Source organism: Cryptomeria japonica, chromosome 6 (genome assembly GCF_030272615.1).
Source record: "Cryptomeria japonica chromosome 6, Sugi_1.0, whole genome shotgun sequence".
NCBI classification, from domain to species: domain Eukaryota; kingdom Viridiplantae; phylum Streptophyta; class Pinopsida; order Cupressales; family Cupressaceae; genus Cryptomeria; species Cryptomeria japonica.
In genome coordinates, this window is record NC_081410.1 from 59,151,612 (window position 1) to 59,179,412 (window position 27,801).

The window sequence follows — 27,801 nt, forward strand, 5'->3', positions numbered from 1 at the left end:
AGCGCATTATCAGATCAACAAATCATGGGATTATTAGACTTGATCTACTACTAAATCTATTTGGGATAAGTTGAAAAAACTAAATGAAGGAGATACCACTATCAAAATTGTAAAATTGGAATGTTACTAGGTCAGGTATGAAAATTTAAAAATGCAAAAAGATGAAAGAATTTTTGCATTTATGGAAAGAGTTAATGAAATTTTTTTAGGAATACAATGTTGTGGAGGATCCTTAAGTGAAGATTAAATTGATTCTAAAGTTCTAAGAGCTTTGCCACCAACTTACAAAATGAAAGTGACTACTATTAGTGAGATGAGAACAATGCCTAATACTTCAGTTTCTAGAGATACTTTGGTTTGAAAACTTTTTGCATTTTAGCTTGAGGAATTTGGTCCTGTTGCTACTATAAATACTGATTTAGCTTTCAAAGCATCACCATCATCATCTGACAAAACTAATTGGAAAACACTCTATGCAAAAGAACTTAAAGATATGAGGAGAGAAAATGAAGAACTTGAAGAACCTGAAGCACTATTTGCAAGGAAGATGCCTAAAGGTCCAACATGGAGTAAGTATGAAGGTAAAGCACCTTTCAAATGTTTTAACTACAATAAAGTTGGTCATATAGCATCTAGATGTCCTGATATACATGCAAGACTAAGGGAGGAAGAAAAAGATCATATAAGCCTAACCTTGAATATCAGAGATATATATTCAAGAAAAATAGAGATAAGTCATGTTACTATGCAGATGAAGGTGTTACAAATGATTCAAATGAAGATCCAATAGATAACGGATGGGATTTTGTTGCAATAAAGGAAGATCAACTGGCACCTATTGTCAAACTGGTAGACTAGGCATTGGAAGCAAAAATTGAAGAAAAGGATGAATGGATTATAGATACTGGATGCTCGCATCATATGACTAGTGATAAAAGCAATTTCTTATCTTTTCAAGAGATTCATGGAGGTCTAGTAAGGTTTGGAGATGATAAAGCTTGTTTAATGAAAGGAAAAGGCACTATATCTTTGGATGGTAAGCACAATACTAACAATATTTATTATGTAGAAGGTTTAAAGCATAATCTTTTGAGTGTTGGTCAGTTAGTTGAGAAAGGATTTCTATTACAATTCAAGAATGGAAAATACAAAATCATAAACAAAAGTAGATTAGAGATTGCAACCAGTAATCAAACTAAAGGTAATATCTTTTACTTGAATACCAGTGATAAGACATGTTTAATTACACACATTGATGAAAGTTGGTTATGGCATAAAAGACTCTGTCATGTGAATTTTGATTGCATTGTAAATATCAGTTCAAGTAAGGCAGTAAGGGATTTACTTAAGATTGTGAAACCTCATAATCCGGTATGTAAGGAATGTCAAATGGGAAAGCAAGTTATAACAACATTTAAGAGTATTACTGAGAAATCCAATAATATTCTTGATTTAATTCATACTAATTTATGTGGTCCAACAAGAACAAGAAGGGTATGAGGTGATAGATACTTTATGCTAATAATTGATGATTATTCTAGAATGTGTTGGGTTACTTTTCTCAAGGAGAAATCAAAAGATTTTGGAAGATTCAAGATATTCAAGGTGATGGTAGAGAATGAAACTGGCAAGAAAATCAAATTTTTGAGATTAGATCAAGGAGGAGAGTTTACATCTAGGGAATTTAATGCATTTTGTGAAGTGAATGGAATCAAAAGATAACTATCAGCACCACAGAAACCCCGGCAGAATGGGGTTGTGGAAAGTAAGAACAAAACTATTTTGGATGCAGCAAGAACTATGTTAATGGAAGCAAATCTACCTCATGTGTACTGGAGAGAAGTAGTGAATACAATGGTTTATACTTTCAACAGAGTTCACATCAAAAGTGAAACCAGTAAGACCCCTTATGAACTATGGTTTGGTCATATTCCTACTCTTAAGTATTTCAGAATATTTGGAAACAAATGCTATATTAGGAGAGATGAGTATATTGACAAATTTGATCCTAAAAGTGATGAAGGAATGTTTCTTGTTTATTCATCTAAAAGAAAGGCATATAGATGTTATAATAAAAGGTTACAAAAAATCATTGAGAGTACTAATGTGAAGACAGATGAACATTCTAGAGGAGATTCATGATCTGCTAAACCGACAGTTGACATGATCATAGATCAATCGACACAGATTGCACTAGTACAAAATGAAGACCCACTCACACCGGCATCATCAAAAAACTCAATAGTGACTGAAGAACAATAGCCTGTGAATGTTAATCAGAACAAAACTCAGAATGTAAGATTGAATCATTTATAGAATCCGATAATTGGAAACAAAAATCAAGGTGTTTGACTAGAGGAAGACTGCCAAATGAAGAGGTATGTTTAATTTCTCAACTTGAACTAGCATCTGTTATTGTAGCATGTCAGGATGAACATTGGATAAAAGCAATGGAAGATGAACTAGAACAAATTGAAAAGAACAATACTTGGACATTGGTTCCCTAGCCTAAAGACAAAAATGTAATTGGAACTAAATGGGTATATATAAATAATTTTAATGATAATGGAGAAGTAATTAGGAACAAACCAAGATTAGTTTGCAAATGTTATTCACAAAAAGAAGGAATAGATTATTATGAAACATTTGCATTGGTAGCCAGAATTGAGGTAGTTAGACTATTTCTTGCATTTGCAGCTTAGAAGAACTATAAAGTTTATCAAATAGATGTAAAATGTGTATTTTTTAATGGAGATCTAGAAGAGGAAGTTTACATTGAACAACTAGATGGATTTTCTTTGATAGATAATAAGGATATGGTTTGTAGGTTAAGGATTTATATGGATTGAAGTAAGTTCCCAGAGCTTGGTATGCTAGATTGGATAAATATATTTTGAAGCTTGGTTACACAAAATGTAATGTTGACAACAATTTGTATTACAAAGTTACCAATGATGATATTTTGGTTATTGAAGTCTTTGTAGATGATATCATTTTTGGAGGTGAAGATGAATTATGTAAGAACTTTTCTAATCAGATGCAAAAAGAATTTGAAATGTCTATGATTGGAGAGATAAAAAAATTTCTAGGTTTGCAGATTTCACAAAAAGATAAATGTATATTCATATGTCAAACAAAGTACATGAAAAAACTCTTGAAGAAATTTGGTATGGAAAATTCCAAACCGGTAAGTGTTGGCAATCTACACTCTTGTGAGAATAGTTGATGTTGTCATTGATGGCAACCAACTGGAAATCATCTGTCAACCTACCAGTAGTTATCGACACCAACAATGGACTTCTACATACATCGACAGGCACTTTACTAGCAGGCACTTCACCGACAATGGCAATAATGCATACCAGCACTCAAGCCGACATGGAATAAACTTTTGTTTATTGTTTTATATTGTAATTATCTCTTGTAAAAGCTGACATGGCATATTGTAAAAGACTCATATATATGTATGAAATCTTGTTGTTCTCAATTTCTGATTGTTTTGTTTTTCTCTATTAGAATTCTTAACCCTCTATCACTTATGGAGAGAGAAAACATGGAGCAGAAACAAAACACAACAATTAACAAGATTCACACAAAAACCCTCTTCACTTCAAGCTTAAAATTAAGCATACGTGGGTATACCTCCTAGATCACTTTATGCAATTGAAAATTTATAGAACACCAGTGTTAAATCCTACAAACCCTACACCTTTAAACATAACTAACATAAAAGAAAGACTTATATTCATTTTGATTGATCATCAAGAAAATCATGAACCTTAACAGGCTATACTAGTTCCTTATTCGGGCTTTAGAGTCACTCAGAATTGGGCAAGAACTGACAGAGAATATTTCACATACATGCCATTAAAACTATTTAACCAAATCTATATATACCTAACATACATGAACTCTCACCATGTGCCTAAATCCAGTCATTAAATTCAAGTAAGAATCACTAGTTACCAATGAAAAGGTTTCAAGTATATCTAATTTCCCTCCTTGAGGGAACAACCTAAACTCCTTTTCATAAGTTGCCTTGCAAATTATTCAATCAAACAATCCTAAATCATTTAATCAAAATGATAACTAATCATAAAGACATGAAGACAATAGGAATTGAGACTTGAATGCTCTGGTCTATATATTAATACTTTCCATCAAATTATACACAACTCAAGAATGATTTTCTAGAAACCAGACAAACCCTAAATACATTTCTCCAGAGTTTCCTTACATAATTCTTGTGATGATTTCCTAAATAGTCCTCGTATCCATTTATAGAAATATAGATGCAACAAGCTTTGGAATTTCTTAGGAAATTCTGTTATAACCCTAATTTTCTCTCAAAAGAGGGTCACAATTCTTGCTAAAGGAAATAGGAGGAAAACCAATTAGTTAACCAGCTAGATATAGGCCAAAAGACTTCTCAGTATTCACAAGTTGAGTGCCAGGTGTCTTCAATTCCTCAACTTCAATTCCTCAAAAATCTGATTAGCCTGAAATGAGTAGTTACAAGAGCTAACCACTTCCAACTTCCCTGAGTTTTGTTACAATGTTGCATTGTCAATTGACTATTCTTGAACCTCCACTTCTTGCATCATATATTTGTCTTTCCATTCTTTCAACACGTCATCACTAGGCCAAGAGAAGCTAACAATTTTATTCTTCAACTTATTTAAACTTTTCCAAGTGTTCCTTAACTTCTTAACTTCTGTCTCCAAAAAACCATAATGTGACTTCACCTTTTCAATTTCTTCATCTTTTAACTTACTTGTGCTAACAAAACCTCAAGGAAATAATTAAAACTTATGGTTAGCATACTCTTTTCTATACAAGTTTTCTTTTCTTTCTAGACTAGCTCTTCCCTTTGCCAACCTAGACATACCTCCTACCAACTCATAGGTAAATTTAATAGTGGCATCAACATCTACCTCTTCATGGGATAAGCACATAAGTTCCAAATCTGCTTCCCTAGCCATCCATTTATTTAAAATTGGCTCAAGAATAGCCTTATCCTCATTTAAAGTAGTCAACATGCTCAAAACTATCTTCATATATATATATACACCATAGAAGCCCCTATTGTGTCAACAAACTTAAAAATGGCACCTCTGACCTTCTCCTTGAATTTAATTGCAAACATAGCTTGAGCTTGCTTCAATTTTTCCATTTCATCCTGGATAGTCTCAGTAGATTGGAAACCAGGAGTCAAAGGGGAAGGGGGAAACTCAATGATTGGAATGGTAGTTGGAGATTTAGCTGGGGAGGATGTAATCATCAAAGTAGAAGATTCACCTTCTTGATGTTGCCATACTCTCTAACTTTTCAATTTTGCAATTGTACTATCCTTTTGGGCTATTTCAACTTTGGCTTCATTATAAACCTTTAAGATCATCTCCAATTTTACTTGGAGATCATCCTTTTCCTTGGCTTCTCTCTCGGCTACAGCCACATTGAATTATGCAGACTCCAGAGTTGTACTAGCAGCCTCCACCAGCCCTATATCTTTTACTCTTTTTACAATCATGCCCCCTGAGTAACTAGATTTTGGGGAGCCTTTTCTCTTCTTGCTTTCTTCTCTTCTCAAAGACCACATGACCAAAGTAGCATGATCCTTGCTAAAAGTTACTCCTTCTAAGGGCTTTGTTTATTTTCTGAAAGCATCAAGGATTAATGCATCAACTATGTCCCACTCAAGTAGAATCAATACCCCAACTTTTTCCTATCATTTCCCTCCCCTACTTAGGGGTAATGGCCTCAAATTCTGTCTTCATTTCCTTCTTGACATATTCTTCAACTAAAGATGTCCCTTTATGAGGATATTCAATCTTCCTCTTTTTACATCTTTCTTTGAAATGATCTATGTTTTTCCTCCAAACAAATTACATAAAACATCCTATTTTAACAAAATTATTATTAGCCAAAAATTCCTCACTAGCCTGTTTGATCATAGGGTCCAGTTCTTTGCCAACAAATTCCTCCACAGTCAAGTCCATTTTGGCACTTGCTAGTTCTTCTAGCATTCCTTCCTGCATTTCTTCATAAGTGCAAGCAATCTCCCCAAGACTTCCTAATTGCAACAATTGTTCTGCCACTATATGTTCATCTCCCACATGTATTGGGGATTGGGATGGAGAATATAAGGGCTCATTTGCTTGCACCTCTTTTCCTTCCCTTTTCCCTTTAGGCAAGTCTTGGATCTCCAAAACATCTACTAATGGCCCTTTTCCTTTTGAAGAGGAGGGCTCATCTCTTGTTGGCATTAGCACATTATATGTTGGTCTCCTATGCATCACATAACCACTTAGAGGCACTATCTTGGCATGGGCAAGCTTAGCTAGAAAATGTTTATCCTTTTCAGGGTCATTTTTTAATATAGTCTACGTCTTCTCCTTTAGGGTTTGCATTAATCTTCAAAGTAAAGTATCAAAAATTTGACCTTTTCCTCAAAAGGAGTAAAACTGGCTAAGGGATCATAGCTATTATCAAATTGGTGGATGAAGTCTAGAGCTTTCTGAAATGCTATCCACTTTTCCTTTCCCAGTTCCTATTCATCTAAATTGAACTCATTTCTGATCAAATCTTTAGGAAAATGGAACTGATGGGCCTTACCTCCAAATTTGACTTTCTTCCTAAATGACCGTTGAAAAATCCCTCTAGGTCAACAAACCTTACCACTGCAGTAGACAACCTATATGGTTGAAGAAATTTATCAAAATGGACCCACCCACCCTTGGTAATTACAAACTGATGTGCCAGGGTGATAGTTGGGAAAATAGTTCCCCTCCCTTTATTTGTCAATTCTGCCTCCTGTAGACCTCCTATTTGTCTAAAAACTTCTTCAATTTCACCCTTTAAAGGGACCTAGTAAGGGAGAAGATAGGGAGCTCCTCTAAAACCATAGACTCTAAAAACATTAGAGACTGGGTACAAGTAAATGTCACCTCAGTTGTGCACAATTTTAATGTCTTCAGCAAACTCTTTCTGATAACTCAATGATGAACAGTGCGTACCAAACTGGTACTGAGAGGGGGGGTGAATTAGTATAGGCACAAAAAATTTTCCTGAACCGATTTGATTGCAAACTATAAACTACTGGCAATCCCTAACACTGGTCTGAACTAGATTATTACCGGTTAAACATAGTGAAACTATGAAAGACATGAACCGGTCAATCTTCTTAGCTTTCCATACAACCTACTCCCTCATTTCCACTTTGTCCTTATGCATAAATAGATAATATATCATCAGAGATACAATGATTTAACACTAAACAAGAAATAACAAAACATCACATGGAAGAGGCATCACACATGACACACATATTTTTCATGTGGAAACCCAACTGGGAAAAACCACGGTGAGGATGAATACCCACAAGCTATTTTTGAACTCTTTAGAAGTCCACTCTATTAGGAGGCGAGTCTGGTTAAAGACTGTTACAATAGGTTCTATTAGGAATCGATCCTGTTAGGGATCACCCAGTTAAGGGATGGCTAGAATACCCGATTAAGGGTTAAACCCTGTTACAGGTTACCTTGTTAAAGGATTTTATGAACTCAATGGCTTTGAGTCACCTTGTTAAAGGATTTATAGCAAGATGGTTAAAGCTACCCTATTAAGGGATTTTCCAACTATTCAATTGGTTAGAGATCAACAGGTATCACAATGATCTGGTAATAGCACTCAATGCCAATGCACATCTGCTTTAGTTCCTTCCTTCTACACACACACTATGCAGGTATCAATCTTCTCAACTGGTCGAGCAAGAATCATGTATCTCTACACATAGATACACACACAATATTTGCCAACAACCTTAGCATGAAACACCACATCGACCTTATAGGAAACAGATAGGTCGGTAGCAGAAACCCTAAACCCTAAACACTTAGGTTGATAAATTTAGTCAGTTCAATCCTAACCATTGAATACTTTGCATTTGAATACAATGGTCTTGAACAGATCTCAAGACATTCTCCATCGTTCATTCTTCAACACTACTTGGAGGTGATAACCCATCATGCATTCTCCACTATTTGCAAAGACTTTGCACATTCCTGAGGTAGATAGGATTAGTCTCCTTCATTCAAGATCCTTCATGCACACAAGGTTGACATGGCAACATGATCTGACCTCCATTACAATGTTCACTTCAACCAAAAACCCTGAGACTGAGACTACCAACTGGTAGTCATGCCATATGAACCCTTGATACAAAAAATTCCATATTCTAGTTCTCATTTTGACATACCGGGTCCGGTTCACAACATCATACAGGTTCTCTTGTTCTCTTTTTGACATACTGGTTCACTTGGACAAGCATACTGCTTCACTTTTTCACATATGCCAATTAACAACATCATACAACTTTTCTTTGTTAGTTGCTTAACTTCAATGTACCAGTTCACTTAGCATATTGACATCAATGTCAACATATAGTATTAACATATCATCATACTCTATACATATGCCAACAATCTCCCCCTTTGGCATTGATGTCAATATACAAAGATATCTCTCTTTCTGCATCACATCTTCTCCCTATTGTTGCAAATATCTTCTCTGCTTCACATCTTCTCCCTCTTTGACAACAATGCTAAAGTGTAGGCACAAGCTACCCTATTCCACTATGCTACTCCCCCTGAGGAGTAGCATCCTACAACACATCAATCCTAAAATGATATATCAATGGAAGACCTGACTGATGTGGAGCATAGACTTTTAATTTACCTCTTGAAGGGGCAGCTCCCTTAATTCACCTCTTAGATAGGTAAAGGTAGACTTCGGTAGAGGCTTGGTGAATATGTCTACTAACTGCTCTTCCAATACCATCTCTTTGTTCTGAACCTTTTCCCTCAAGAAATGATACTTGAGTTCAAAGTGCTTGGTTCTAGCATGTAAAACTAGATTCTTGGAAATGTTAATTGCACTTTTTTTTATCATAGAATATACTTAATGGTTCAGATATAGGAACTTTGAAGCCATTCAATACATGCTTCATCCAAATAGTCTAGGTGCAGCTCATAAAAGTTGCAACATACTCCACTTCTACTATAGACTGAGAGATACAACTCTGCTTTTTACTCATCCATGAGACCAGTCTACCACTGAGAAAAAATGCACCACCAGTTGTGCTCTTCCGGTCATCCACATTACTAGCCCAATTAGCATCTGTGAACACTTTCAGGTTGAAATCATTATTGTATGGATACCATAATCCATAGTCAATAGTTCCCTTCAGATATCTAAGAATCTGCTTGACTTCTACCAGGTGATATTCTCTTGGGCTTTTCTAAAACGGAGTGGTAATACCCACTGCATGTGCAATGTCTGGTCTACTATGCATTACATAATGCAACTTACCAATCATTGATCGGTATTCCTTCTCATTTACCAATGCCGAGTCATCTTCTTTTGAAGTTTACAACCGGTCACCATTGGTGTACCAATCAGTTTACTATCTTCCATGCCAAAGGTCTTCAACACCTCTTTGACATACTTGGACTAATTAATAAAGATTTCATCTTTCATTTGCTAAATCTGTAGTCCAATGAAGAACTTAATCTCCCCTATGAGTGACATTTCAAATTCCTTCTTCATCTCATCTGCAAAGTCATGACTCATCCTATCATCTCCACCAAAGATTATGTCATCAACAAATACTTCATAGATCAGAATCTGATCTCCTTTTGATTTCAAGTAGATATTTCTAGCTTCACTTGTTCTTTCAAATCCAATCTTCACAAGATGGGAGTGCAAGCATTCATACCATGCTCTTGGTGCTTGCTTCAGTCCATATAAGGCTTTATGTAGCCTACACACCATGCCATTGTCTTCTGATAGGGCAAACTCATCTGGATGCTCTATATACACCTCCTCTTCAAGTATTCCATTTAAAAATGCAAATTTTACATCCTTTTGGTATACCTTGATTCCTTTAAAAGTTGCATATGCAAGAAGCATACAAACTCCTTCCAATCTTGCTACTAGAGCAAAGGTTTCTCCATAGTCTTGTCCTTTTTCTTGGGTGTATCCTTTACATACTAGTCTAGCTTTGTTCCTTACCACTATGCCATCCTCATTTAGCTTATTTCTGAAAAACCCATTTGGTTCCAATGATATTTTTATGCTCTGGTCTGGGTAACAAAGACCATGTACCATTCTTTTCTATATGATCAAGTCCCTCCTTCATAGCCTCGATCCAGTCTTCATCTTTATGTGCCTCTTTCAATGATTTTGGCTCAAATTCATAGATCATACATGAGTTTTCTCTGACCTTTCTTCTTGTAAGGATTCCTACATCTTTGTCTCCTATGATCTGCTTTGGATCATGATTAAGTTTGACATACCTAGGTATGTTCTTAATAGCTTCCTCTTGCTTTTCTTCATCATCCTCATCTTCATCAGCATCAACATCTACTGGTGTAAGAGCACAATTACTGGTACTAGGCTGATTTACAACTGGTTTCCAGAAAGTTACTACCGGTTCATCTCCTACTTGCTTACTGCCTATTCCCTTCAATTTCTTAGAGTTTTCATCAACCCTAACATTAATGCTTTCAACAATTCTCCAAGTCCTATTATTGAAACATTTGAGAGCTTTACTTTTTGTGGAATATCCTAGGAATATTCCTTCATCACATTTTGCATCAAACTTGCTCTGATGTTCACTCCTCTTGATATAGCATTTCCTACCAAATACTCTAAAGTAGCTTACCATAGGTGTCTTACCAGTCTAGTACTCATAAGGAGTCTTATCCTTTCCTTTCTTGATGAGTACCCGATTCATTATGTAGACTATAGTGCTCAGTGCTTCTCTCCAAAAGGTGTGAGCAAACTTTCCTTGGATCAACAAAGTTCTAGCCGCTTCAACCATAGTCTAGTTTTTTTCTCTCTGCTAGGCCATTCTGCTGTGGAGTCCAGGGGACAGACAGTTGCCTTTTGATGCAATTTTCTTCACAATATTTGTTGAATTCATCAGAAGTGAATTCCCCTCCTTGATTAGTTCTAAGGCATTTGATTCTTCTACCACTTTCCTTTTCTACCAGTTCTCTGAAAGCTTTGAACTTTCCAAAGGCTTCAAACTTATCCTTCAAGAATGTGACCCACATCATTCTTGAGAAATTATCTATAAGAATCATAAAATACATATGTCCCTGCACACTCCTAGTTTTCATAGGACCACACAAATTAGTATGCAGAAGATCAAGTGAGTTGTCAGTAGTGAAAGATTTACCTTTGAAGGTTGAGGAAGACATTTTCCCTAGTTGACACTCTCTGCACAAAGGATTTTCCGATTTGCTTAGCATCGGTAGTCCTTTAACTATCTTGATCTTATTGGCCCTTAATATGTTATCAAAGTTTACATGGCAGAGTCTCCTATGCCATATCCAGCTATCATCAAACTTAGCCATAAGACATGTACTCATATTTCCATTCAGCTGAAATAAGTTACCTTTGGTCTGCATACCGGTGGCCATCAGTTGACCACTCTTTCCTTTGATTCTACACACTCCATTTTTGAATTCTAGAGTGAGTCCACTGTCATTCAGCTAGGCAACACTCAATAGATTGTGTCTGAGACCTTCCACCCAATACATATTGTCAACACTTCTCTTTCCATTCAGAGAGATGGACCCTCTGCCTTTGACCATACATGGTGCATCATTACCAAAAAGAACCACACCACCATCATACTCTTCTAGATATATAAACTTGCTTTGGTCACCAGTAATATGGTTAGAACAACCACTATCAATAATCCACTCATTGGAATCTTCAAAGCGGGAGACAAGAGCCTTCTTGTCTGACACATCCTCCTTGACTGCAACAAACACAATATCTTCATTTTCTTCATCTTCTGATTCCTCATCTATGACACCTTCATCAAGTACTACAAAATAGTTTCTCCAGTTTCCTCCTTTGAATTTCTTGAACCTTTCTGGTTTGTCCTTGTTGTCACCATTAGGACAGTTTATAGCAATGTGTCCTATCCAGTTATAAGAAAAGCATTTCAAAGGGAGCTTTCCTTTGTATTTGTCGGTTCTGTTAGGAAGTCTCTTGGCAAGAAGAGATTCAAATTCCATTAGAATCTCCTCATCATCCATTTCTCTGCTCTATCTTGGTTCACCATGCATGCTTGCTTCTTTTCCTTTTCTGGATGGTGCAGTAGATGCTCTAAAATTTGATTCAGTCTTCTGAACACTTCCATCAAAATTGTTTAGCTCATAGGCTATTAATTTTTCAATGATGGAGTCTAGGGATACCTTAGTCTTGTCTATTGACCTCAACTCCTCAATAGAAGCAACCCTTATTGCATAGACTGGTAATAAGGACCGGGGGACTTTACTAATAACAATAGAATCTTCCATTTTCCCTCTTGCACTTTTGATGTCTCCAACAATAGTCTTGATTCTTATTCCATATTGTTGAATGGTCTCACCTTCAACCATCTGCATGTCTTCAATCTTCCCTCTAAGGATTTCTTCCTTATCTTGTTTTACATGCTCATCACCACCATAGATATTCTCAAGAGTATTCCATACTTCCTTGGGATTTTCTTTATCTTGGACATCAATAAACTCAATGTCAGATAAGCTGCTGATTAGGGCTTCCATGACTTTCCCATTCTCCTAGATCTCTCTCTTTTGATCATCGTTGAGAGTACCTATAGGAATAACATAGGCATTTTCAACATAGCTCCAGTATTGAGCATTGATGCTTCTGATGTATATCTTCATTCTGTCTTTCCATATTTTGAAATTGTCTCTGTTGAACTTTGGACCTTCCCTCCTCATCATTACAATAGGATCTTTCCCTCAAGCAGTTAAGTTTACAACACAGAGGACCTGGAGAGAGCTTTGATACGAATTGATAACTCAATGATGAATAGTGAGTACCAAACTGGTACTAAGAGGGGGGGGTGAATCAGTACAGGCACAAAAACTTTTCCTGAACTAGTTTGATTGCAAACTATAAACTACTGGATATCCCTAACACTGGTCTAAACCAGATTTTTACTGGTTAAACATAGTCCAACTATGAAAGACATGAACTGGTCAATCTTCTTAGCTTTCCATACAACCTACTCCCTCATTTCCACTTTGTCCTTATGCATAAATAGATAATCTATCATCAAAGATACAATGATTTACCACTAAACAAGAAATAACAAAACATCACATGGAAGAGGCATCACACATGACACACATATTTTTCATGTGGAAACCCAACTGGGAAAACCACGGTGGGGATGAATACCACAAACTATTTTTGAACTCTTTAGAAGTCTACTCTATTAGGAGCCAAGTCTGGTTAAAGACTGTTACAACAGAATCTGTTAGGAACCAATCCTTTTAGGGATCACCCGTTTAAGGGATGGCTAGAATACCCAGTTAAGGGTTAAACCCTGTTAGAGGTTACCTTGTTAGAGGATTTTATGAACTCAATGGCTTTGAGTCACCCTGTTAAAGGATTTACAGCAAGTTGGTTAAAGCTACCCTATTAAGGGATTTTCCAACTGTTCAATTGGTTAGAGATCAATGGGTATCACAATGATGTAGTAATATTAATCAATGCCAATGCAGATCCACTTTAGTTCCTTCCTTTTGCACACACATTATGCAGGTATCAATCTTCTCAACTGGTTTGGCAAGAATCACGTATCTTTGCACATAGATGCACACAACATTTGCCAACAACCTCAACATGAAACACCGCATTGACCTTATAGGAAACAGATAGGTCGGTAGCATAAACCCTAAACCCTAAACACTTAGGTTAAGAAATTTAGTCAGTTCAATCCTGACCATTGAACACTTTGCATTTGAATACAATGGTCTTGAATAGATCTCAAGACATTCTCCATCGTTCGTTTTTCACCGCCTCTTGGAGGCAATAACCCATCATGCATTCTCCACTATTTGCAGAGACTTTGCACATTATCAAGGTAGATAGGATCAATCTCCTTCATGCAAGATCCTTCACGTGCACAAGGCTGACATGGCGACATGATTTAACCTCCATTACAATGATCATTTCAACCGAAAACCCTGAGACTGAGACTACCAATCGGTAGTCATGCCATATGAACCCTTGATACAAAACATTCCATATACCGGTTCTTGTTCTGACATAACAGGTCCAGTTCACAACATCATACTGGTTCTCTTGTTCTCTTTTTGACATACCGGTTCACTTGGACAAGCATACCACTTCACTTTTACACATATACTGGTCACAACATCATACCAATTCTCTTTGTTAGTTGCTTAACTTCAATATACCAGTTCAGTCAACATATTGACATCAATGACAACATATAGTATTAACATGTCATCATACTCTATACATATGCCAACACTTTCGGCCTGAGGAATTCAAGGAGAGTTTTAGGAATCCTAGGGTTTTGCATAGACAAAAGGGTTCTAACCCTAGATGCAAAACATCTATCAAATTTAAGGTAATTAGCATCTTCTCTATCCCAAGACATAATAGTGCTCCATAATTGTACCGACATTTCTTCTCCATCCTTCACTTTCATCAGGTCCATCTCATAATCAAAGTAATCAGCACCCTTGAATAAGAACATATGCATGAGGAGAGAATACCATGCAAAAGGTTTGTCTACCTTAGCATTCTTTATCCCTATTAAGCCCTCATGTATGGCATAAGTAAGATAAGGAGCAAAGTCAAAAGTCACTGTCAAGGATGGGTTAAGAATTTGTGCCATCATTAGCATATAATGGGTTGGCATGGTTGTTTCTACATCCTCTCCAAGAATCTGACATAGAGACAGTTACATTATCGTAGCCCTTAAAGTAAATAAGTTCAAGGAGAAGGGCTCCATTGTGCCAAGACCCACAACTGTTAATCCTCCTATTTTTGTAAAGAATTCCTTTAATGGACCACTTCTAAGGTGATCCTTGTGCATTTCATAAATTTGAGCAAGCATTTCAAAATTGATTGGCTCCAAATAGTTTGAAACTTCATTGAGTCTAAAAACCTTTCTAAATTCATCATCTTTAATTCCAATTAGAACCCCTCCATTTACATTCCTTATAACCTTGGCTACGAGGTCATAATTGGTTGTAATTTGGGTCAGGAGGTAGACATCAATGAAAACCACAGGCATTATAAGCTTTCCTACATCTAACTCCCACATACTGTTGTTTGGAGTGGTAGAATGCCTCTGACTAAAAGCAACCGTGAAGAGTCCTAGACCTACCATGGCTATTTGGGCATCCCTTAGCCAATATCCGTTGTCATATAGACCATCGCTAACTCTTAGGCGAGGAGATTTGGGCACAAGCTCCTTCAATTTTACTACACTATTACTTGATAAAGTCAATTGCTCTAGGAAGTCATCACAGATGGCTCTTTCTTGGTAATTCACCTTTCCTGTGAATTCTCTCCTTGGTGCCATTTCAAGAAATATCCCATTTTTAAATAAAAATTCAACAGACTTTCTAGAAATTCAGAAACCTAGTAACACTAAGAAGTTGGCAATCACAAAGCACGATTACAAGAAACTTACTCATTATTTGAGAAATTCTGCCCTGCACTCTAGTTCTTCTACAAGAATTTTGCATGCGCATAGAAATATTTGGCTTATGAAAGATATATTGTAGTATCTAAGGATTTGACTAGAGCTCATTAAGTGGCATGCTTTAGCAATCAATTTTTCATAAATTCAAAAATTGGCGTCAATGGACAACAAAATTCTTTTAAAGGGTTTTCCTTTTCTCACTGATTTTTGAAGGATAAACATCATGTACCTTCGCATAGAGGTTTAGTGATAACCATGAGATCATGCACAACTTGCATCCTTTTTACCTTACCTAGGCCATCAGCTTCAAAATTGGTCCCACCGCTTGGTTGCTGATCCGTGAAGGTTAAACTTCAAACACCTTCACATAGCGGAGCAGTGACCACCATTAGATCAGAAACTAACTGCTCAACCATTACATTCACTACAACCACCTACCTTTTAAACCTAGCCTTAGCCATTGCCACTAGCAGTTTGTCGCTGGTTTGCAAGCTTAAGACTCATGCAACTTCCTCTTGCAATATAGCGACAAGTGTTGATGGATCATGAACATGCTCGGTCTTTATTTTCTCACTGTGACCATTCACCATTACAACTTATTTTAACCATGCCCGCTAGCGGTTTGTCACTGGTTCGCAAGCTTAAGGGTTGAGATATTTCCCTCTACAGTATGGCGACAACTGCCAATCACCATGAAACTTGCCTGACCTTTAACTACCTTAGCTTTTAAAGTGGGCCCTTCATGTTACTCCACTCATCTGCGAACTTCTACCAAATGTATCCACATGTCAATCACTTATTTGTTTGAGAGTCTTCTGGTTTCCATCTTATGACTACCACATGCACTTTTTAGTGATTGGATTACTTCCTTTTTAGCCAAGTTGTCTCTTCGACAAGTTGTGCACGTGTCTCATTGGACATGGGGTTTCATCAGTACTAGCATTTTATTCAACAAACTCTTGTTTAAAACACCTCAGACCCATGTGTCATGCTATTTAGATCACCCTTTTCCTCGTGTAGACCTCCTATTCTTTCCATCTGGTCTACCACATAGCCTGTTCCATTATTGCCACCTTAGCAGGACCCGCCAACTGATTTGCCACCCAGATCGCTAGCTCATTGGTCGCTACTCCATGAAGGGTAAACTTCAAGCACCTTTTCTCTATGGAGTACCAACAACCATTGATCATCTTGGAACTTTTATGCACTTTAACACCTACAAAAACACTCTCAAAGAAGCAGGTCCCACCATTTAGTCCCTCGCCCATGAAGGGTAAACATCAGGAAACTTTCCTTCATGAAATGGCAACATCTAGCAGATCAATAGGAACTTGCATGATCATTACAAAATCCGACAAGGAAATAAAAACTTAGGAAAAAGGCAAAAAATTAAAGAATTATTATAACCCACCTAAGGCAAGACACAAAAAGGGTCCCCTTTTCTAATGACGGGCTGACTCTTCCACTTAAGTGGAAATAGGTAATGAGGAAACATAAGGGAATACTTTCATAATGGAAAATTTTGAAGTGCAAAACCCTAAACCCTTAGAAAAATAACCCTCAGGAACAAATAAGACGTTGAAACCCTGAAAAATTCAATGGACGGAAAGGAAGAAACTCCCAATATCAACATAGCAACAAAAATGGCTCTTATTGGGGATGGTTGGATGTGAGACCAACACAAGAAAACATAAAAACTCTGGAAAGAATATTGGAACAAAAACAAACCTAAAACAATGGAAACAAACCCAATATGTACAACCTACAACCTATTATACATGGACAAGAGCAAAAATTCAGAGAAGTAATACTTTAGGAATTGTCCATGCACTGGAAATTCCTGTACTTCACCATTCATTCTTTTCAAAAAGTTTGAATCCTTTCTATTGATATCATAGACAATAAATGGGCCTATCCATAGTGCTTCAAACTTCTTATGCTTGTTGGAAAATGCACACTCCAATGAGAAATTGTAGGTGATCGAAGGTATTGTCATTGATGGCAACCTTACAATCATGTGGCACCAGCACCAATAGACTCTACACTGGCATACAGATCACTGGCACCAAAAGGAAGATTACCGGTACCCTGGCCGATAGGAATTTTGTGTAAATGTATTTTGTAATTAATTGTAAAATCTTTTGTAAGCTGACTTGGTGGATTGTAATATGACTCATATAAGTATGAGATCATTTTAGAACATTTTAGATATATGGCATATAGTAGATGGAAGGATTAATGCAGACCTAATATGAGAATTGTAAGGTAGATAATGGATAAGGGTTTATGTATATTGCAAAGCATAAATTGGTACTGAATCTAGCATAGTAGATGCTAATCTCAAGCAGTACAAGACATTGGATTTGTATAATCCATTTTGTAAGTCAGTGTGACTTCTTTTTGTAATTGAGAAATGATCTCTAGGCACTTGTCCTTCCTGCATGTGCAGGCCCCTATTGTAAGCAGTAATATTCTCTTATTGGCCAGTAAGCGAATATTGTGGGTCACAAATCCCATCAAGATTTTTCCCACACCGGGTTTCCTCATTAAAAATATTGTGTTATGGTGTGTCTCTTATGTTGTGGTTATTGTTCTTATTTACTGCATTATTTTTGGTTTACTGGTACACAGTTTTGATATGCTTTTCATGTTATAAGTTAAGAAAATTAATATACCGGTCAGATACTAATTCACCCCCCCCTCTTAGTATCTTTGGGAATCCTAACAATGCTTACCCTTATCTTGTCCTCTTGCATTCCATTGAAGAACCATCTGATCAATTTGAAATTTACTTGATTTGGTTCTCTTGTCAAAAAGATACTTTGACTGTAATTGGTTCTTCAAGTTTCTTTTATGAGGCAAAGTTCTGATTTCTTCCATTTCCACCATCTGAACCATTTTATCTTCCATGGGTCCTGATAATTCCAATTCCTTAGCTTGTAGGAATTTGTATACAAAGAGAATATTATTAACTAGTACCCTATTTTGTGTTTCATAAACCAAATCAAATGGTGATACATGGATTTCTTTCTTTATAGTAATCCTATCTGCCCATAAGGCTAACTTGAGTTTATGATCCCAAGACCTTTTATTTTGCTCAAGAAGTTTCTTGATAATATTCAAGTGGTTTTTATTGTTGGATTATGCTTGGCCATTGCCTTGTGGATGATATGGTGAAGAATATGACATGATAATTCCATGGCTAGCACAAAATTTGGTGAATTCCTTTGATCTAAAGCTCATAGCATTATCCATTACCAGTTTTACAGGCACACCAAACTGTGTTATCACATTATCCATCATAAATTCAATGACAACTTTACTAGTTTCCCTTCTAGCAGGTATGGCCTCAATCCATTTAGTGAAGTAATCAGTGGCCACCATGATCCACTTATGACCTCTGCCTGACTTTTATATTATCTCTCCAATAAAATCAATGCCCCATTGGACAAAAGGAGCTTCCACTGTAACTGGGTTAAGGGGTAAAGCTCCTTCATATTTCAACTTGGAAGAAAATATTTGGCACGGATCACACTTCTAAACATGCTCATGGGCATCTTTAAATAAGGTGGGCCAATAGTATCCTACCCTGACTATTTTACCAGTTGTGGTCTTGGTTGAGTAATGACCTCCACATACTCCATTGTGCATTTTAGTCAGCATCCTTTGAGCTTGGGAATTGTCTAAACACATCAGCAATGCCCCATCTCTATTTCTCCAATATAAATCCCCTTGAATAAGGACATATTTTTGAGACTTCAGTTTCAATGTCCTTCTCTGATTTTGAGTCATTCCCTCTGGGTAAGTTTCATCTCTTAGAAAATGTACTACTTCTGAGTACCAAGGTTATTTTTCAATCCTAGTGACTAGGACTTCCTTAATTTCAACATTATTAACTTCAACATCACCCAGATTTGATTTAGCCATCAACTTGGCAAGGCCTAGTCCTCTTACCAGCTTGGTGATCTTCATTTCTAAGTCAAAATCCTATATTTGAGTTATCCACCTACACCTTTTTCCAGTAATCTTAGATTGAGATAAAATGTCCTTAACAACTCCATGTGGTACATAAGCAACTATTTTTGCATTTACAAGATATGGCCTAAATGCCTTTATAGCCTTGACAAGAGAATATGCTTTCTTCTCCATGATTTCATATTTCAACTCAGCAACTTGTAAGGATTTTCTATAAAAAGCAATTGGATGTTCATATCCCTCACCATCCTTTTGAAGCAAAACTGCTGCTATTGTGTGATGAGAAGAAAAAGAAAATAATGAGAAGGGCTTACTGTAATCAGGGGATTTCAACATTTGTGCCTCCTGAATGACCTTCTTAACTTTTTCAAAAGCTTGAGCAACTTCTTCATCCCAAGAGAACTTTGCAGCCTTTTTAAGTAGTCTGACAATAGGCTTAACAATCTCAACAAACTTAGCTATAAATCCTCTGACAAAATTTACCTTGCCTAAAAAATACTTAAATCCTTTGATATTCTTTGGCTCAGGTACATTATTTATAGCTTCAATCCTTTCAGGGTCTATTATAACCCCTTCGTTGGAGACGATATGCCCTAGGAACTTCCCTTATGTACCTGCAAAATGACTTTTGTTTGGGTTCAAGGACATACCAAATTCCAGAGCATTATTAAAAATCTTTTCTAAATAACCATAGTGATCATCCATTTTCATGGAGAAACATGTTAAATCATCTTGATAAACAACCATTATAATGTTGATAAATTCTTTAAAAGCTACATCTATAGCCCTCTGAAATGTTGCACCAGCATTCTTTAGGCCAAATGGCATTCTCACATAAACATGTGTCCCCCAAGGGGTAGTAAAAGCAATCTTGAATTGCTCAACCTCTTTTACTAATACCTGATTATATCCTGAGAACCCATCCATCATGGACAACAAATCACAACCGGTTACTCTTTGCAACATAGCCTCCATATTGGGGGATGAATAATTGTTTTTCAGAGAAGCAACATTCAAATTTTGGAAATCAACACAAAGCCTTATGTCCCCATTCTTTTTCTTGATAGGGACTAAATTGGACACCCATGAAGAATGCCTTATAGGCTTGATAATCCTCCCTTCTCTAAACTTGATTAGTTCTTGTTGCATCTTAGCTTCCAAAAGGGGGTTGATAGGTATTTTCTTCTGTCGAAAAGGCTTAACATCTGGATGTAGAGGAATTTCATGTTGAAATAATTCTTGTCTATATGCCTTTAGGTCCTCATAGGACCAAGCAATATCATGTTTTTACCTTCCTAGTAAATTAATGAGGTTGGTCCTTACATGGGGAGGTAGGCTTTTCCCAATATATACTAACTTAGGGATTGATTTTTTCCCTAAATTCACCTCCTCCAATTCTTCTAATTAGTGGTAGACTATTGATGTAAATGAGTGTCACTGTGACTAAACATACCTTCCAGTTCTACCAATCCTCTAGTTATTTCATTAGTTTCTAACTGAACCATGTCATTTTTGAATATTGTTTCTTTGTCATCCACTACTTCTACCAATGCATTGCAATCAATTTTTTGTTTGTCATAATCATCAATGCATTGTATAAATCTGAGTATATCATCATCATCTAAAAATACCTACCAATTATACACATTATTCGGAATAGCAGGTCTATCTTTAACCTCAACTATAGATACACCGGTCAATGTTACATCATCATTTTTCAATGCAACATTAGCTAAAAATTCTGCCATAATGTTCTTTGATCTTTGAATCTAGTCAATAGAAAATGCATCAAAATACTCAATTACATCCCAAACAACATATTTGTATCTTTTCAAATGGTCATTTTTTGATGCATATTTTTACCTTATCTAGCAAACTACCAATTCTGAATCCCCAAATACTCTTAATGAATGAATTCTGTGCTTCTTAGAAATTTTCAGCCCCAATAATAAGGCTTCATATTCAACTGTGTTATTTGTGTATTGGAAAGCCAACATAAAAGAGTATTTGAAAGTGATACCTGATGAGGACACAAAAAGTACTCCTGCTCCAGATCCCTCTTTAGAGAATGCTCCATCAAAGTACATGTGCCACAAGCCTTCTTGTTGAGATTCTAATTCATTGACAATGGGATCAGTATTCTTCATTTGAGGTTGAATTGGTTGTACTCTAAAATTTTCAAGGTCCACATCAATCATAAAATTCAGCATACTAGGGTCTATTTTCTCAATAACCTTTGGGGCATGCGGTTCCTTGTACAACTTAACCTGATTTCCATTCACTAGGATAGTTGCATATGAAAGGTCCAATTGAAAATCCCCCCCAACTATTGCAGCCCATTGCCTGGACAACAACATTCCATAGTGAGGTTTAGTGTCTGTCACTATAACATCCATCTTGTAAGTGGCTCCAGGGAAAGCTACTATTTTTACCTCTACATCCTTCATTGTACCTATCATAGGTACTTCTCTATTTTCCATGGCATAACATTTCCCATACATAGTGCTCACTAATAATCCCAATTCATTCATGACACCATATGGCATCACATTTGCAGCAGCACTGGAGTCTATCATATAATTTTTAATTAGTCTATTATTGACTAATAAAGTTACATAAAAAGGATCAACCTGGGAAGGCTCTTGAGTGATTTTTGTTCCAACATATATCTCTAGAATTTGTTGTTCCTAGTCCTTTTTATCCTTCTTGGTACCCACAGGTAAAGATGCATTACTGTTTGATATATTAGAAAATAAAGAAAGAGCAACTTCTATGTGCTCCTTTATTTTCAACAGTTCTACCAATGGCACTGTAACTTTCATTTGGGTCAAAGCCTAAGTCATATCAAATGTGGAGCTAAAAATTGACTCAGTATGTGTTTTAACCTTCTCTATTTTTGGTTGGCTTGTCTTTTTAGCTACAGTAGTCCCTGATGAATTGCCAGTGGCACTGTTCTTTGTATTCTCTCCCAACTCTTTGGACTGGTCTTCTTTTGCAGGGTCATCTTTGGGTGAAGTGTTACTGTCTGCCACCTTTTTCTGAGACACTTCTTTCATAAACATAGATCTAGGCAGACCATGATCTTCGTCCCTTTTGTTGCTTCTCAAATTGTAGTTATGTTTGGCTTTGGCTATAGCAACTTTAGTGAGATTTTTGACCTCTTCTTCACTGGGTCTTCTAAGATGAACTTTTTCATCCTCAATTGTCACCACATTCAAAATGTGGTGCCAGTCAATTGTTAACTATCCTTGATAACCTTCATTGAGGCTTAGTGTATCATACCTTCTAACTTCACCTTGTGAGGACTCATCATCACTTTCAACAATAGTTTCAAACATATTTACAGTAGGCCTATCCTCATTCTAATATCTCAACTCATCATCACCCCTCATGGATTCATTTAATGCCTGAGCCACAACACATTAGTAAGGAGAATGTGGCCCATCACAAGCTATACACTAGGGAGTGTTTTCCATATTATGCACATTTCCACCTTTCAAGGGATCAGGTGTATCTTGGTTGGGTGTGTTTTTTGGCTTCTCTTAGATAGGTTTACCATCCTTCCAAGTGGTGTTATATGGCATGTCATGTAACCTAGGAGGCCTATCTTGCCAATTGTAGTGAGGTTTGTCATTTTTACTCACTTTGGTAGTAAGATATTTCATGGCAATCATAAGCTTTTCAATTTATCCTCTTCCTTAGGAGCTTTACTTTGTTGATGCTTTGGCTCTTGCCATAGTCTACCATCTATCCTCCTTCCCACCTTTCCTGATGCTTTCCTATTACTTTCTACATTTATAGAAATTCTAAAAGCATCTCTTAAACTACGTGGGTTTTTATCCCTGAGGATGTAAGCCATTTTGAGATCAAAAGCATTATAGTAAGTAAACACATATTCTCATCTAACCTCATTATTTGGAAAAGCATGTGCATTGCCTTCTGAAACCTAGCATTGAAGTTTGTGACAACTTCATTATCATACTTCCTAATATTATTGAACTCATTTAGCATAAAGCTCACATTGGTTTTATCACCATATTGCTTTTGGAAGCAGTTTTAAAACTCTTTCCATGAACTGATGTTATTTATAGGTAAGCCTCTGTACCAATCCCTTGTATCATCCACCAGAGACAATACAAACAATTTCATGATGACATCTTTTTTTGGAAATCTCATAATCATTTATCATGTCACCAAAATATTTTAAATGCTCTTCTGCACTTATGGCATTGTTGCCAGCAAATTTCTGAAGCCTATCCCTCAGTTCAATAGGAACATAGTTTGGATATCTCAGGATTCCCTCCAAGAAAATTTGTCTATACAACTCCAGATTGATGGGCCTCCTTTGGAACTGGTATCCATTAGGATTATCACCCATGTTCATTCTCATATTAAGACCATGAGTTAGAGGAACTTGGTTATTTTGATTGTTAATAGGAACTTTACTAACTGAAACAATACTGACAGGTAAGGTTGACTGAATTTTGACTGTAGGATATAAGGCATGCTGAGGTGGTGGATTATTTGGGTCTATTGAAGGAAATATTATGGGAGGAGCCTTTAAGTAATCAATTTTTCTTTTAACTTCTTTATTGGTTGCTTCTAATTCAACTTTGTCCAATTCTCTTTGCAGATCTTCCCTTTCTCTTCTCATTCTTTCTATTTCTATTTCATGTGTAGTTAATCTATGAGATATCTCTTCTGTAGTTTTAGACCCAAATCCAGTTTCTATGATCTTTTGTTTCCCTTTGTTGATAGTGTTTCTAGTAGGTTGTGTGTCAATAAGAACCTCTCTACTATCTTGCACAATAATTTTGTGTGTAGGATTGGTCTTAACAGTCAGATTTTCCGTGATAATCGGGCCTTCTTCCTCACTATTGGATTTTTCTTGGGTAAATAGTTCAAGGTCAGTGATTTGCCTCAATAGCCTGTCTCTCTCAATCAATTTAGATTTAATCTCATTTTCTTTGTTTATTTCCTTGTGTGTTCTTAAAGAGACTAGCTGATGAACTCTCCTATTAAGAACCTCAATTTCCAGGGATACTTCATTTGGATCTAGAAAAACCTCTTCAGAATCAGATACATGGGCTTGATCAATATCAATCAAACTAATATTCCCATCTATAGTTCATGGTACAGAATCCATCCTAAGATTAGAACTATTTCTATCTTTTCCAGAATTACTAGTATGAGAGACTCTTTGATGCAAAGTTTGGACATCCTCATTATTACCAAACAAACCGGAATGAAAACCCATAATGTCTTGCTCAGATTCATAGGAAGAAGTATTGGAATTTTCATAGATGGGTCTTTCAGAAGACTTACCCGTATGATTACTCTTTTGTATCCATGTAGTGTTAACTTGTTCATGTGTAGCCATTCTCCTTTGACCTTTTTGGGCTTGTTCAGGCAATCCTTCTTGCAATCTCTCTTGAGGATTTCTCCTCGTGTAGGACCTTGTGTTTCTTCCCCTCTACATTATATGTGCTTCCTTAAAATGAATTATGCTTTGTCAAGAACACTGGTTTTTCTTTATTAGAGTCACCACCCAAATTTGGGAATATTAAGAAATTATGAATCTCAGCAGATCACTCACAAGAGATGATATCATTTTTGGAGGTGAAGATGGATTATGTAAGAACTTTGCTAATTAGATGCAAAAAGAATTTGAAATGTCTATGATTGGAGAGATAAAAAAAATTCTAGGTTTGCAGATTTCACAAACAAATAAATGTATATTCATATGTTAAACAAAGTACATGAAGGAACTCTTGAAGAAATTTGGTATGGAAAATTCCAAACTGGTAAGTGTTGGACTTATACACTCTTATGAGAAGAGGTGATGTTGTCATTGGTGGCAACCAACTGGCAATCATCTATCAACCCAGTGGCAGTTATCGACATCAGAAATGGACTTCTACATAAACCGATAGGCACTTCACCAACAACGGCAATAATGCATACTGACACTCAAGCTAACATGGAATATTGTAAAAGAATCATATATATGTATGAGATCTTGTTGTTCTCAATTTTTGATTGTTTTTTTTTTCTCTATTAGAATTCTTAACCCTCTGTTGCTTATGGAGAGAAAAAACATGAAGCAAAAACAAAAGACAACATTTAACAAGATTCACACAAAAACCTTCTTCACTTCAAGCTTAAAATTAAGCTTAGCTAGGTATACCTCCTAGATCGCTTTATGCAATTGCAAATTTACAGAAGACCAATGTTAACTCCTACAAACCCTACACCTTTAAACATAATTGAACATAAAAGAAAGACTTATATTCATTTTCATTGATCATCAAGAAAATCATGAACCTTAACAGGCTATACCAGTGCCTTATTCAAGCTTTAGAGTCACTCAAAATTAGGCAAGAACTAACAGAGAAGATTTCACATACATGCCATTAAAATTATCTAACCAAATCTATATATGCCTGACATACATAAACTCTCACCATGTGCCTAAATCCAGTCATCGAATTCAAGTAAGAATCACTAGTAACCAACGAAAAGGTTTCAAGTATATCTAATTTCCCTCCTTGAGGGAACAACATAAACTCCTTTTTATGAGTTGCCTTGCAAATTATTCAATAAAACAATCCTAAATCATTTAATCAAAATGGTAACTAATCATAAAGACATGAAGACAATAGAAATTAAGACTTGAATGCTCTAGTCTGTATATTAATACTTTCCATCAAATTTTACACAACTCAAGAATGATTTTCCAAAAACCAAACAAACCCTAAATACATTTTTCCAGAGTTTTCTTACATAGTTCTTGTCATGATTTCCTAAATAGTCCTAGTATCCATTTATAGAAATATGGATGCAACAAGCTTCGGACTTTCCTAGGATATTCTATTATAAACATAATTCCCTCTCATAAGAGGGTTACAATTCTTGCTAAAGGAAATTGGAGGAAAACCAATTAGTTACCTAGCTAGATATAGGCCAAAAGACTTCTCAGTATTCACAGGCCAAGTGGCAAGTGTCTTCACTTCCTCAAAAATTTGATTAGCCTAAAACAAGTAGTTACAAGAGCTAACCACTTCCAACTTCCCTGAGTTTTGTTACAATGTTGCAGCGTTAATTGACTATTCTTGAACCTCCTCTTCTTGCATCATATATTTGTCTTTCCATTGTTTGAACATGTCATCACTAGGTTAAGAGAAGCTAACAATTTTCTTCTTCAACTTATTTATTCTTTTCCAAGTGTTCCTTAACTGCTTAATTTTTGTCTCCAAAAAACCATAATGTGACTTCATCTTTTCAATTTCTTCAATTGTTCGAATGAATAAAGATGTATCATCTAAATTGATAACATCATTTATCCATTGTGAAAATTTATGGCCTAACTCACCAAGCCATACTTCTTCATCATTTAACTTCCTTGTGCTAACAAAACCTGCTGGAAATAATTCAAAATTCTGGTCAGCATACACTTTTCTATACAGGTTTTCTTTTCTTTCTAGACCAGCTCTTCCCTCTGCCAACCTAGACATACCTCTTACCAACTCACAGGTGAATTTAATACTGGCATCAACATCTGCCTCTTCATGGGATGAGCACATAAGTTCCAAATCTACTTCCCTAGCCATCCATTTATTTAAAATTGTCTCCATAATAGCCATATCCTTATTTAAAGCAGTCGACATGCTCAAAAATCTCTTCATATATATATACACAATAGAAGCCCCTATTGTGTTAGAAAAATTCAAAATTGTGCCTCTGACCTTCTCCTCATATTTACTTGCAAACATAGCCTGAGCCTGCTTCAATTTTTTCATTTCATCCTGGGTAGTCTCAATAGATTGGAAACTAGGAGTCATAGGGGAAGGGGGAAACTCAATGATTGGAATGATAGTTGGAGGTTTGGCTGGGGAGGATGTAATCATCAAAGTATAAGATTCACCTTCCTAATATTTCCATACTCTCTAACTTTTCAATTTTGAAATTGTACTATCCTTTTAGGATATTTCAACTTTCACTTCATTATAAGCCTTTTCTCTTCTTGCTTTCTTCCCTTCTCAAAGACAATATGACCAAAGTAGCATGATTAATGCTACTTTCCTCCAATGGTTACAATTCTTGCTAAAGGAAATTGATTCCCTTCTAAGGGCTTTGTTTCTTTTCTAACAACATGAAGGATTAATGCATCAACTATGTCCCACTCAGGGAGAATCAATACCCCATCTTTTGCTATCATTTCCCTCCCCTGCTCAGGGTAATGGCCTCAAATTTTGTCATCATTTCCTTCTTCA